Below are 14,771 nucleotides of genomic sequence, written 5' to 3'. Positions count from 1 at the left end.
AAGCCGGACTTAGTGCCTTCAGTTTCATGAACGCAAACTGTGTGACGAGTATACTAAATAAGCCGTAGTGTAAGTGAGCCATCTAATATTTTTTCGCAGGCTCTTATAGTATACGAGTGACGAGCCCATTCCCATAAGTAGATATAATATACCGCTTTTACCCCACTTTCAGCGTTTTTGGACCCAGGACTTTTGAAATTTTTTGGCGAAAAAACACCCCAAATAGATATAATATGATGATTTTACCCCATTTTTGGTGTTTTAGAGGCTATATGGGGGCATTTTTTGGTTAAAAAATGTTATTAATACTGAAAATCACACCTGGAAAATGGTGAGCTTTTTTTGGCCACTTTTTTTAAAGACCCGGCTCTCGGCACGCGAACTCGTGTGCGCTCCCGACCCATAGGCATACTTCTGATCCCCAGCGATGACAAACTAAAAGTCTTATGAAAAAATGTTTGAAACAAAAATTGAGGAACATCTAATCATCTATACTTCTTCCACTGAAAGTTTTTCTCTGATTGAAAAATAAAAAAATCCTTGCTTACTCACTTTTTCATGTTTACTCAAAGTAACCTTTTTATATTTTCCTTAATTAATAATTACACACTGGCACAAATTAAATTATATTTATATTGTATTAAACAGTAGTTCATGTAGAATTTTAATATATAAATTTTATGCTATACATATTTTTATTAGAAGCTAGACAAACATGTAAGTGATAGGAGGCGCATCACTTTGAACATCGTCATGCCTCCGACAGTGCCGTGCTGGCAACACCTGGAGTTAGAAACCATTGCTATTGTTGAAATTATATAATTATATACACATTTAAATACAAAAGAAACTGGTAAATGGTTTTAAATTTTTAAACTTTTTTATGCTGTATTATTATGTAGAAGGCCATGTAGTATGTAGGCTGGAATTTTAGCCGTTTTGTTGTATATCAAGCCTTTTTGAGATATAAATATTTTTAAACAATAAAGCAGTTCTTTATTTACTAACGCTGATATTATATTACAATGCATTGGCATACAAATGAAAACGGTTTGATTTATTTGTACTCATATAAAATAATATAATTCTTTTGAGTTATAGGGACTTCTGGAGAATAAATCACAAATTAAGAACATTTATAATGGACTTTTAAAATAATGGAATTAAGTATAGACCTACAACATTTTCATGATGACTGTTTGATTTATTTGTATTCATTTAAAATAATGTTAAAATAGTATTTGATTTTTTATGTTGTATTATTGTTTTTTATCAAAAGTTGAAACCAATGTAGTGTGCCTAAATATTTGTTTACTGTTTTGCTGTATCTCAAGCCAATAGATAGAATAGGACAAAGAGGTGTTTTTGGCGTTTTACCTATGAGAATAACATGGGGAGATTTTAAGCCACTTTTTAAAAATCGTGCTTACTCTTTATACATTTCTATCTAAATGTCCAACTCCAAAAATATTTTCAATCCCCATTAATGTCTATACCATGTGAGATTTGTACCAGTTGGTTTGAAATATTTTTAAGTATAATGTTTTGCTGGAATCACCTTAAATGGCAAGAAACACGTAGTCTTGGGGCCTATAGTAAAATATTGGATTTGTCCTAGTTTGGACTAAATATTTGTGAAAAATTGAAAAAATATGTTTTTTACTCAACTATTTTAGGGTCTTGAAACATGCATTACCGAGGAATCAGGCAAATATTTCATGCCGAAATTATATTTTACCTTACGAGAGGACTTGGAATCACTTTTTAAACTCAGTCCTGCTCCATAGTATTATTGCAGGCTTGCTTCTCGTCCCAAGTGGTGAATTGTGTACAGTTTATGTGTGTTGCAAAGACTGGGTTCTCTTTTTAGTTGTGACCAGCTCATTCCTAAGATGCTAGATGGTATCCACTTTGCCCCTGAACACAAGCAAAATGTAATCTTCAGTTTAGGACTTAAAGTTAATGTCGGATGCGATGCCTCTTTGATTGGAAGTTTGGGTTGTGATGAGCTCAACCCCTATCACATAAACCTTCGCAAATACAATATCTGACAGTTTCAAAGCCAAAACGAATGCTTCACAATTATATGTCACCCGATCGTGTTAGTTCATATTTTATATCTAATGATAAAAGGAATTGCTTTATAGATCTATGAGGCATAGCCAGGGTAGGCCTGTAATTAAAAGTCACTTTTCACACTGGTTAAAAGTAGTTAAAATACTACCTCAACCTCACTACTGCACACTTTTTCGGGTTGAAATTTTCATTAACAAAGGTGTTTAATGTTAATGCTTAAAACATCTTGTCTTTTCCACGAAACACTGAGAAATAAGGACATTCATGCGTTACCAACAGACAGCATACACATACACAAATACAGAATTGAATTAGGGGATTTCCTATGCTTTAACATTGCAAACAATACAATTATTTAAAAGTTTTTATAGTGTCATCAAATGGCTAGTTGTAAATAGTAATGTGCTTGTACGTAAAAATGATTCTTACTGCTACCACCGGTCCTAAGGAAAAGTAGCAGTACCAAAAACCAACGTTTACATTTAAGAAAATAACTATGGTACTTACGACCAATTCAAACTGTCATTCTAATCAATCTGTATTATAGGTGTTAATCCGTTGGCAAATATATAAATAAGTAAATAAATACACAGGCCTCAAAACATGTAACATGTAACGTTAACAACGTAAAGCATTAAAAGTGAACAACACATTGGAAAAGCGAGTTTAGCTACATCTGTAAGTTAAACTTCTGTTACGGTACGATCACAGCGAAATCAGATAGATCTTCCAAGATTTCAGCAACATCCACGATCACCCACTGCATTTGTGATTTTTTACTTTGCACTTTACACAACTGTCCTTGAAACGTCTTCAATAAGTGAAAACCTTTTTGTAAGCTATTGGTGGCGATGATTTAAAAAATGTAGGTAAGTTTCCCAGCACTAATACAACACTGACTCACTGCATTTCGGTTATCATAACTCAAGAACAATCGTTGCACTTGCGATTATTTAAACCGGTTAAGTAAGGCACGACGTTTTTAATCTCACTTGGTTTGGATGTGCCAAAAAAACTTGATCGGAAATGGTTGTGGTATTTGTAAACAACTTTTAATGTAAACATATCAGTGACAGCTAGAAGTGAGAACTAATCCAAACAGCTGATCGTTATTTCATAAAATGTAATAGTAAACATTAGGAGAAAATTTTATAAAAATCAAAAAAAATTGGGTTTTTGATGGTTTGTTATTTTGTTTTCAAAGAAGCGAGGCCATGTTTTTATAGCCAAAGACACTCTCACAAATCCAGTAAATACAGAAAAATGATTAGAACCTTGATCGGTAATCTAGTTTTCCAGGAGAAGGGCACGTAAAATGACATTTTGGCGTTACAGACGGAGTCACAGAATGGACAAACAGACAAACAGACATACAGACAGAAATTGAGATAAGACTCGTTTCGGCTTTCTTAGGCTATGAAACGTAAAAATAACCAAAAACTGCATGATTCTAAGCAATGTACAGACAAAACTCTAGGGTGAGTTTTAAATTAGTCCCCCCCCCCCCTACTTTTTTCTACATTTCTTAAGATATCATCTCCGGACCACATCAGATCATTGTAGAGTAGTAAGTACGCTATTTTGACTGGGTACAGATTTTTGGCCGCCATCTTGGATCCGCCATATTGGATACAAAGTTTTTTTTTCAAATGTAAAGGCAGGGTTGTGACCCATTATTTTAAACTACAATTTTACGTTGATTACAATGCCGCAATTAGTTTTTAAAAATCTTGGTCCGTTCTAAAGTTATGAGGACTTTTTATAACTTTATTCTTAGCCCATTTTAACATTGTGCATTTACAAACTGAGACCATAATCTCAAAATAGTGCTAGATAACGATAATTATACACCACCATTCATTGTCGACCTATTTTCACTTGGTTATAACAGATGTATTTTTTTCGGCTGCCATCTTGGATCCGCCATTTTGAAATGAGATGAATTAAATTTAAAAATGAAGGTGGTGTTGTGACCCATCATTTCGAGCTACCTTTTTATGCTGAACTTAATGCCGCAATCCGTTTTTCATTTGCATCTTTGGTTTTTAAAATATTGAAATTTTAAATAATAGAATTTTAATATTTCATCAAAAAAGCTTGATAACTAAAAACGGATTGCGGCATTGATTTCCGTATAAAAGATTAGTTCAAAATGATGGGTCACAACACCACCTTCATATTTAAATTAATTCATCTCATTTCAAAATGGCGGATCCAAGATAGCGGCCGAAAAAAATACATCTGTCATAACCAAGTTAAAATAGGTCGACAATGAATGGTGGTGTATACTTATTGTTATCTAGCACTATTTTGAGATTATGGTCTTAGTTTGTAAATGCACAATGTTAAAATGGGCTAAAAATAAAGTTATAAAAAGTCCTCATCAGCGGAGAATTCTAGTTTAAAATAATGAGTCACAACCCTACCTTTACTTTTGAAAAAAACAACTTTTTATCCAATATGGCGGATCCAAGATGGCGGCCAAAAATGTGTATCCAGTCAAAATGAAGTACTTACTACTCTACAATGATCTGATGTGGTCCGGAGATGATATCTTAAGAAATGTAGAAAAAAGTAGGGGGGGAACTCATTTAAAACTCACCCTGTATAGATGCTCGTATACGCTATGATCTGTAGAGTAGGCTAAGTAAGCCATGTGTATTTGGTTAACTAATTTGACCTTTACTATCCTATATTATTATCCGTGACAATTGCGATTTCCATTAATGCTCAGTGCAAAACATGTACTTGCCTGCCTCTCACTATCGTTGAATACTGTGTACAAATTAAGTAAAAATTGAATTTATCCATAATCTATTTTATGAATATCTATGAATATAATATAAATGTTCTGAATATTGCGTCAGTAAAATAGTGTGAATGAAACAATTGTCATATTTACGCTTTACAAGCTATAAAAGGGATAATAGAACTTTCACCTCATCCAGGTGATTGTATGATATTATGAGGTAGTATATCGGCTATATACCATCTGTGTTGGCACGAGTATTTAAAATTCAACCCTAGTGCACGCTTTGAAAAACGAAAGAAACTCGTGTTGAAAAATGGTAAATACGTACTTGATATACGAATCTTGTTTCAGAACTCTTTAGTTGTCCATGTATCATGTAACCGCGATAAATTTGAACGCTTCTGTAATATCCTCTTGAAAACTCATTTCTCCGAGGATATCAAATGTTCAATTTCAATGTAAGCTGAGGTAGGGAATATCAATAGCTTACCACTTCTGACTTTCTGATTCAGTGTGATGCAGTTTGTCTACCTTATCAACATTTTATAAGTATCAACAAATTTCTAAAACAATACATTTTACTCATACTTTCTGATGTGTGCAAGATTCTAAAAATATAATGAAAATGAATGGATTTGAGGAATATTTAAAAATACAAAACAAGCTGCTTTTGAATTAATTGATTTAATAGCTTTTACGCATTTTACTCCATGAAGCTCAAGGATTGAACGAATTTAGAACGTATCAACTCCAAACCCTCTTTACAGAGCCAGTCAGGATTTTTAAATCCTGGGAGGAGTGGTTTTAGAAGCTGCAGATTTTATCCTATTTATTATGTATTTTTATGTAACCAAAACTTAAAATAAAAGTAAGCCTTGGATCTTAGTTAGTGATCAAAGAATGGTGGAATAGCTATGTAATTAGTATGTGGAGATTAAATTGTTCCAAACTGATAATATCTATAGTTGAAGTTTATAGGAAGTAAAAAAACCATGCTAAAAATGTTAAATGATCAACACAGATTATAGGACAAGTAGTTTACAGGTATGTGTCAGTAATGAAAGTAAGTGACAAAAGAACCCAGCAATTTAATCGGGTCAACCGTAGCTGTAAATTTAATTTGACATTTCCTAGTGCCAAACCATTACTTTGGAAGTCTAAAGTGATGATTGAAACGGACTTTTTGTCATAAGTCAGAATATGAAGTACTATAGCAAATAAAAATTTCCAGTGCATTGATAACTTAACTCCTGTCATTTTTATAATACAAAAAGATAGCAACAAAGCAACATATTTTTAACTTCTTGTAAGACAATAAGAAGCCTTAGTTTGAATTAATTGATGGTTGATCTCATATCACTCATGTTCCTATGAAAACAAAACAGTCAATGATAACCAAATATAAATTACATTTTAAACGGTTGGCACTGGCTTGGCAATCTCTTAATACATCTTCATTGAATGTACTTACACCAGCAGAATCGCCTGCTGGACTTCTAAGATATTGGAGTAACATACCTCGCTATGTGGCCGAGTAGGTAGTCCTAGCGTTCTCCGAAGAGAACTTATAATAATGCAATAGTTTGTAATGGAATACAAAATCTATTTAAACCGACTGTTGACGGGCATATGCCAGACATTGTTTAACCGCACATTATTTAAACTAGTTGCTCTGCCCATGCTTCGCTACGGAGTGAGAACAAAAGGGAATAATGCGGTTTTTAGAATCTACTATAAACAAACAGGCACAACACACACACCAGGAATTATTATAGAGGCAAATATTCAATCTTACTACTTTTTTTTCGAAGTCGTCCGGTTGTAGAAGGATTTGCCGCTGACATGTCAGCGTTGCCCGGGGTGCGCCCGATTGTGATGTCGTTCATAGCGTGTAATGGTCACAATTTTTGGGGAGGCTCCTTCTGCACCCCTTAATCAAAGGAAGACCCTAAATCGAATTAGGGTCGAGGTACCAAAATGCAAGACAAACATGCAGAAATTGGGTCTCTTACCAGACGAAGAAAACATCTTGTGCGCGTGTGGTGCTGTTCAGGATCCTGGCCATCTGCTGATCTGACCACGCCTAGACCAGTCTTGCACATTAGATGATCTTTTACATGCGAATGACAAAGCCATATCGGTAGCTATTTTTTGGAAAAGCGAAGTCTGATTTCCGGACACGGAAAGAAAGTAAGTAATATCACTACTTATCACTTATTTAAATTAGATGTCTTATTCTTTGTAATATGTGATAAAAACAAAACCGATACATTTTTCATATCGTAAAGGTAGAGGATCTAAAAGAATCAAATAGGTTAACTAAGGGTTAAAGTTGAGGGTAAAAGTAAAAACCAAATAAACAAAATAAAATTTTCAGCTTAATTATTTTAAATGTAATAAAAAACACATTTTAACTAAGGTTAGTGCCCTTAGGAGAGGAATTATCAAAAAACTAAAAGTTTTCGAGGGAGTTTCACATTAAGACCTTTCGTTGAAGTAAAGTATGCTGTACGGCTTAACATTTTTTTTTCATGTAATTCTTAGCTATATATATATATAAAGATAGATTTCAGGGTTAACTTGTATTTGGGTAAGTAAAATATGGACAGATATTGAATCGCATTGATTTGAATAGTATTATTATTTTAATTTAAGGCAATTAGTACTTATAGCTTTACTGTCTTCAAAGCTTACGACGTTGTTAGCACAATACACTGGCCTAGTAATGAAATCGGGTTAACTTAAGGTCCATTTCCTATCCTGCGACTGTTACGACTCTAGTCGCGCGGCTGAAAAAAATTGACTGCTTTAATGCTAAGTAAATGCAACTGTTTCCTATCGAGCGTCTACAGCCGCGCGACTGGAGCCGCGCGGCTGTAACGAATTTATAGTTTATACATACGAAGTTTGAGGTATGTACCTTCATAGATGATTCAAAGTTTATGGAACTGGTTCGTCACCACCCATACGTTCACCCCAAATACTTGAAGAAGATGTCTCTGAATAAGAATACTCTGAACCCCCTATTTTCACCGTACCATGAACAATGGATTAGGTTGTTTATTGTTTTTTTGCCATGCACGTTAATAATTCCTTAACCTCATTTTCTCCAGATAAGATATTCGCTGCCAACTGTGCTCATTCCATGACGGTCAGTGGTGCAATTTCACTAGTCACGAGTCATGGGAGTCGTAGGAGTCGCGGCATAGGAATTGAGACAAGCGTCTCCAGCCGTGGCTCTAGACGTACTCATCCTGCGACTGTTACGACTCTAGCCGCGGCTCTAGCCAGGCGTCTGGGAAATGGACCTTTAGATCAAAAGTGTTGCTTCCACTATGACAGACATCTACATAATAAATTATTTATGTTATTGTTATGTTATTTATTTATTTATTTATGTTATGATTTATCCGCTAAATTACTTGATGATTGGTTATACAGGGTGGAACGAAGTTAGTATTAAAAATGTGTATGCGTTAAACTACTTAGCATTGGTGTCAAAATGGCACTAATTTACGTTTCCATACCCTCACAGGTAGGGAATAGCAGACAAAATTGATATTTTTTCAAAATATTTGTATTTGCTTACATTGATTGGCCATAAGTGCACTAAAAATTGTCTTTATTTAGACTTTATTGTCATTTTCAGAATCCTCATTAAATTTCCAATAGTAATAGTACTAGCTCATTGAGATGAAACATCTGTATAAGCCTTTTATCTGCAACGAAAGAATGAATTTGTGATTTTTGAGAAAAAACCATTGACATAGTTTTTTTAAGTTAAACTGGACTATTGAGAGTATCAAATATTACAAAAAACTTCTTCAGAGAATAACCTTTAAAATGATGTATAAAAACCCACTGTTTCTTTGCTTTTCATTCTTAAATTGAATAGTTTCTCTTAAAAAACACGGAGTGGCCAAAATCGCATTACTTTTAAAATAACGTATATTTGTCTAAATAATATGGCAACAGCTGCATTATAAATTATGTTTAAATAGGGTATAATTTTAATAAATTAATAAATTAAATAAATAATATAAGTAAATAGGGTTGTAATTTTTAGAATCCTTGTGAGATTTATTGGAAGAATATTAAGTATCTATTAAGATTAATATCCATATTATGTTATGTTTTGTTTTTAAATACATTGAATACTGTTTAAGGTGTTTGTTACATAATACATTTAACCTAAGAATTTTTTAATGATAAGGAAATACTTCCTCTCAAATAATGTAGATACTACACTTTAAATGTTGTAAATATGTTTACCAAAAACCCAAAATTTAACCAATAGCCCAGTCAATGAATGCAATAAAACACCCTTTCTCGCAACTAAATGGTGGAAAGCTGGATTTTTATACGTGATAGAACCACATGAGAGGTGTATTTTCCCAAAAGTCCCCAATTCTACCCCATGAGCTTTCCCCCACCCCCTCAAAACCTAGAAATTGCAGTGTTTTACTTAATTGATCATAAGTCGAATACTATATAAGCTATCGAGCTGCAATTTGTTTTTTTATTTCTGATTAGTTTTCTTACAACTTACTTTTGTATTACAACATTTTTCTAAAACTAATACTTAGGGAGATATAACATTTAAACTTCGTTAAAAGCTTTGTTTCAAAGTACAACATTTTGATTTCCTCTATATATTTATTTAAAATAGAAATAATAGGCAAATATGGTTCAAACAAAAGTTTTAGTACTTCTTTCAAGGTTTACAAACGTATTATCGGTTAGTCATCTAGGAGAACTGGTGAAGTGCTGGGCGTCGGCCAAGTGAGCGCATGCGCGCTAGTTGAAAACCTCTGCGCTGCGTCGTCGCATCTATAATGGCATCTATAACATCTATACTAGCCCAGTCAATAAACACACAAACTGCCTTTTTTCGTAGCTAAATAGTGAAAAGCTAGATTTGTTATATGTGAAAGAACCACTTAAGAGGTGTATTTTCGAAAAATCTCCTATTTTCCACCTTAAGCTTCCACCCCCCTCCAAACTTGGAAATTGCAGACGTTAACTTTGTTGGATGTAGTTCAAATTCTACACATGCTATTGTATTGCAATTTCATATGTATTATTCATAATTAGTTTATCTACAACTTTTGTACTAAAGGTATTTTTTCAAAAAAAAATTTCAAAGAGATATAACATTTTAACTTTGATAATGTTTATGTTTTAGAGTACACAATTTTGTTTAACCTCTATATATATTTACCAAATAAAATACGCAAAATGTGCCAGAAACAAAATGTTACTTAAGGTTTATAATTATATATTTGGTTAGTCATCTGAACAAACTGATGTAACGTGGGCATCGGCAAAGACAGCGCGTGCAGGCTTCTTAAAGCATCCGCACAGCCCCGCCCGTCGATGCATCGCGTCGTAAGCACCGGCATCGCTAAGTTCTCAAAAGTTGTGTACAAATCATAAGGTTTTGTACTTTGTACTTTACCACCAAAAAAATCTGTTTCATTCTTAACCGTGAACTGCAAAAACAATTATTATTTAGATGGAACCCAATCATTTACTTTTTTATAACCAGTTTTGGCTCAGGTAAATTAATCTCTACCTACTTACTTGTTATACTTTTAATACTTGATATCTTCATTTTTGACCAACGGAAATTTGATAGATTGAGGTATAGAACACTAGGCCTAAAATCACTATAAACATAATACTATTTGCTCTTCCTTACGTTATGTGCTTTCCATTATCTACTACCAATGAATGGGATTCACTTTGTTCCGCAATATTTATATTGACTGTGCCTCGCGGTCAGTAAAGATCTAAACAGTAAAATGCAAAAAATACTAATTAAATAAAACCTAATCATTAGTACATTTCTTAAATGTATTGTTAGTTTTAACTCGTTTCTCATTTAAAATAAAAATGTATTTAATTATTTCTGTAAACGGCTACACCTATTGAAAACAATATACATGGATACATATATTACATTACATAAAGCTGGGTAAGAAACATACTGAACCCAATGATGAGATGACCCAATTCGCCTATGGGTCTGACGATGATTGGAGTGTCCAATCGAAATCTACTACCACTTACCATATTTTATGTATATTATTTACAGTCTTGTGAGTAACGTTATAAGTGTACATTTATGTTATTAATTAATGTAATAGGGCATATATCCTAAAGTTATAAATAAGTAAGTAAAAAAACTATATTTGTGTCCGTAAAATTTGGCCATACATGCAGGCAAGATTATTTACGGGGTACATACAGGCAGATAATGCAAATTTTCTTTCTTAACATTATTGTGTAGATGTGTCAATTAAATTGTGGGTTTTTTCGTAAAAATTGGCAGCAATATATTACGAATCTGCTTTACGGCACTAATTCGTGGTCGAGATCATTTTTAGAGACTCTATACTGTGAATCTTGGTTACGTTCTGTTCTCTAATATTTGATGGTTTTCATGTTTATCTTAAAAATGAGCCAGCATTATAGTTATTTATTGGTTTGTGGTAGACATTATGCAAACGTTTAACATCGCTAATAAAGATAAAAGCGCTTATTAAGTGTTTTAAAATCTCCTCTATGTATAGACTTAATAAAAAAATAGTTTTAATTTGTATTTCTTACCATGATTAAAAATGGCTTATAAATATTACCGACAGTTTTCTACGTTGTTCGTGATATTATTTAACAGGCTTACAACTCATGGCAGAGCAGAAAGCTAAGCCTTGCTACCGGGAAGGGTGAAGAGAGGGGCATATCAATGACAGGACGCAGTTTGTAACAAAGATTAGTGGGTCGACGAAAACTTTTTACTGACCGTGAGGCGCTTCATTTAGTCACAATTTAGTTCGGAAACAGATTGTTTTGGTAGTAAAGTAGGCTAAAAATTAGGAAGTCTTAGGATTTGTATGAAACAGTTGAGAACTTAGCGGTGCCGGTACTTACGAATGGGGCTCGATGCATCGACGGGCGGGGCTACGTGGATGCTTTAAAGCCTATATCCCACGACGCGTTGCGCGGCGCTCCACGCGACGGTGAAAATGCGCGGGCTGGAGCGTCTGTGCGCGTCTAGGTCCGCGCAAGACCTGTCCCACGGCGCGTGTCGCGCCGCAACACACGCCGTCTAGAGGCCGTAGTAGATAAACCTCATAGAGGCCTCCGTGCTACACTGTATTTGTAAAGATCTGTGTGATTGGATGATGAGTGATTCGGAAAGTGACAGTGAATTAGCGTGCGCCGCAGCTTGTTATCTATTGTTGAGTGGCGAATATTTGAAGTTAAAATTGAATTCAAAGAAAAAAGAGAGGCGTTGGTGGATGGATGCATACAACAAAAGTTTCGCACTAACAATTGCTGAATAACTGCAAGTTCAACGTGACACCTGTTCACCCGGTGGAAAAACGTCTCGTACTGGCCCAGGGCGTCCACGCTCCAACCCGCGCCTTTGATGTTTACCGACAACTCACGGGAACGGACGCGCAACCCCGCTCCGCGCCACTCTTGCGCATAGCACCACGCGCTTACCCTGTCCCACGACGCGAAGCGTGGCACTCCTCGCGACGTGCGCGCCGCGCAACGCTCCGTGGGACATAGGCTAAGAAGCCTGCACGCGCTGTCTTTGCCGACGCCCACACTACTGTACATCAGTTTGTTCAGATGACTAACCAAATATATATTTTTAAACCTTAAGTAACATTTTGTTTCTGACACATTTTGCGTATTTTATTTGGTAAATATATATAGAGGTTAAACAAAATTGTGTACTCTAAAACATAAACATAATCAAAGTTCAAATGTTATATCTCTTTGAAAATAATTTTTAGAAAAATACCTTAGTACAAAAGTTGTAGATAAACTAATTCTAAATAATCCAAATCAAATTTCAAGATGATGGCATGTCCAATACATCCAATAAAGTTAACGTCTGCAATTTCCAAGTTTGCAGGGGGAGGAAGCTCAAGGTGGAAAATAGGAGATTTTTCGAAAATACACCTCTTAAGTGGTTCTTTCACATATAACAAATCCAGCTTTAAACTATTTAGCTACGAAAAAAGGCAGTTTGTGTGTTTATTGACTGGGCTAGTATAGGTGTTATATATGCCATTATAGATGCAACGACGCGGCGCAGAGGTTTTCAACTAGCGCGCATGCGCTCACTTGGCCGACGCCCAGCACTTCACCAGTTCTCCTAGATGACTAACCGATAATACGTTTGTGAACCTTGAAAGAAGTACTAAAACTTTTGTTTGAACCATATTTGCGTATTATTTCTATTTTTTATAAATATATAGAGGAAATCAAAATGTTGTACTTTGAAACAAAGCTTTTAACGAAGTCTAAATTTTATATCTCCCTAGGTATTAGTTTTAGAAAAATGTTGTAATACAAAAGTTGTAAGAAAACTAATCAGAAAAAAAACAAATTGCAACTCGATAGCTTACATAGTATTCGTCTTATGGCCAATTAAGTAAAACACTACAATTTCTAGGTTTGGAGGGGTGGGGGAAAAGATCAGGGGGTAGAAGTGGGGACTTTTGGGAAAATACACCTCTCATGTGGTTCTATGACATATGAAAAATCAAGCTTTCCACCACTTAGTTGCGATAAAAAACATATATTGCCTGGGATACAAGTAAAGTGTACCAATTAATTGATTGTTGTACTTAAACACATGCCAGTGGAAAATAACACCGCTAAGTAATATTTTTCTAAAATAATTATTAACACCTCGAAACTACTTATTTACTTATATCACAAAAACATAGGTTCATAAAGTTGTTAATCCTAACAATTCCTCAACATTCTTATTAGGAATTTTACAAGGTTTCTGAAAACTATATTAAACTCCATTTAAACATTATTTTTAATGCAGCTGTTGCCATATCATTTGAGCAATTACATGTTTCTATGCAGGGTCTAAGACTTTAGCCGTTCCGTGTGTTTCAAAAGACTCTTGAGACCTAAAAACGAAAAAGTAAATCGGTTCCGGGTCCAGGTCTTACCATGAGTACTACGGTAATAGCTTATTCTCTATATTAACCAGTTGGCATCAATCATATGTATTTATTAAATGGTACGGTCCAAGGAAACAGCAAGTATTTTACAGTATAAAAAACTACACAAAGCATCCTATTCCAAGCTACACTTATCCTTCACGCAGGTTAAGGTAAATATTCTTAACACAGTCTTTCTGCCTCAAGGTACTATCCATTTAATGATCCAATTATATAATAGAATTAATATTTAAACTTGTCTATTAATATATAGATAAAATTCAACTAACGTACATTAAAAGAGCAAAAATTCAAATAGCAAAATAGTGTGAAGGAATATTAATCATTCCGCAAAAAATATTACCAATCATACTTTGTTATAATTAAGAAAGATTTACGAATAAAGTATTGGCTCATGAGAAAGAGTGTCAGGCTTCAATCGGATTCCAGTTTAGGATCTTTGCCAAATTGTAACGTGGTCGCTGCCGATAATGGGACTTTACAAATGACAGTTTATATTTCTTATTTACTTCCTACCTACGGAGAGTTTGTAGTTCCACTAAAGGTTGTTTCGCGTGTAATATGCGTAGTAAATCTTGTTGCTCAATCGGTAGTAAATGCTATTTAATCTTTGGAATTACAGTGTTATTAATTTTACAGAAAGGTATGAGGAAGCTGACTAGAAACTAATTTATGTCCCTATGCCTCAATAATTTGAAAAGAAATTGTTGGTGTTGATATCATACTAATTATGGTATACTGTATAGAATAAAATCAAAACTATTAAATACCAAGGGGTAAGGCATAAAACATTGCACGAAAAGTTCTACTGCTTTGTAAATTGAAAGAAAAACTACGATAGCCTATTACTGAGAAGTGATAATAGTGATAAAAAAATACAATTATGATCAATTAAATTTGCTTTTAAGACTTCAAATTTATCTGATAATATATTACTACTG

The sequence above is a fragment of the Macrosteles quadrilineatus genome, unplaced genomic scaffold, assembly GCF_028750875.1.
Source record: "Macrosteles quadrilineatus isolate MER2022 unplaced genomic scaffold, UCM_ALF_1.0 Scaffold_1__1_contigs__length_201487025, whole genome shotgun sequence".
Classification (NCBI taxonomy): domain Eukaryota; kingdom Metazoa; phylum Arthropoda; class Insecta; order Hemiptera; family Cicadellidae; genus Macrosteles; species Macrosteles quadrilineatus.
The sequence above is the reverse complement of the archived record's forward strand: the minus strand, read 5'-3'. Positions refer to the sequence as shown.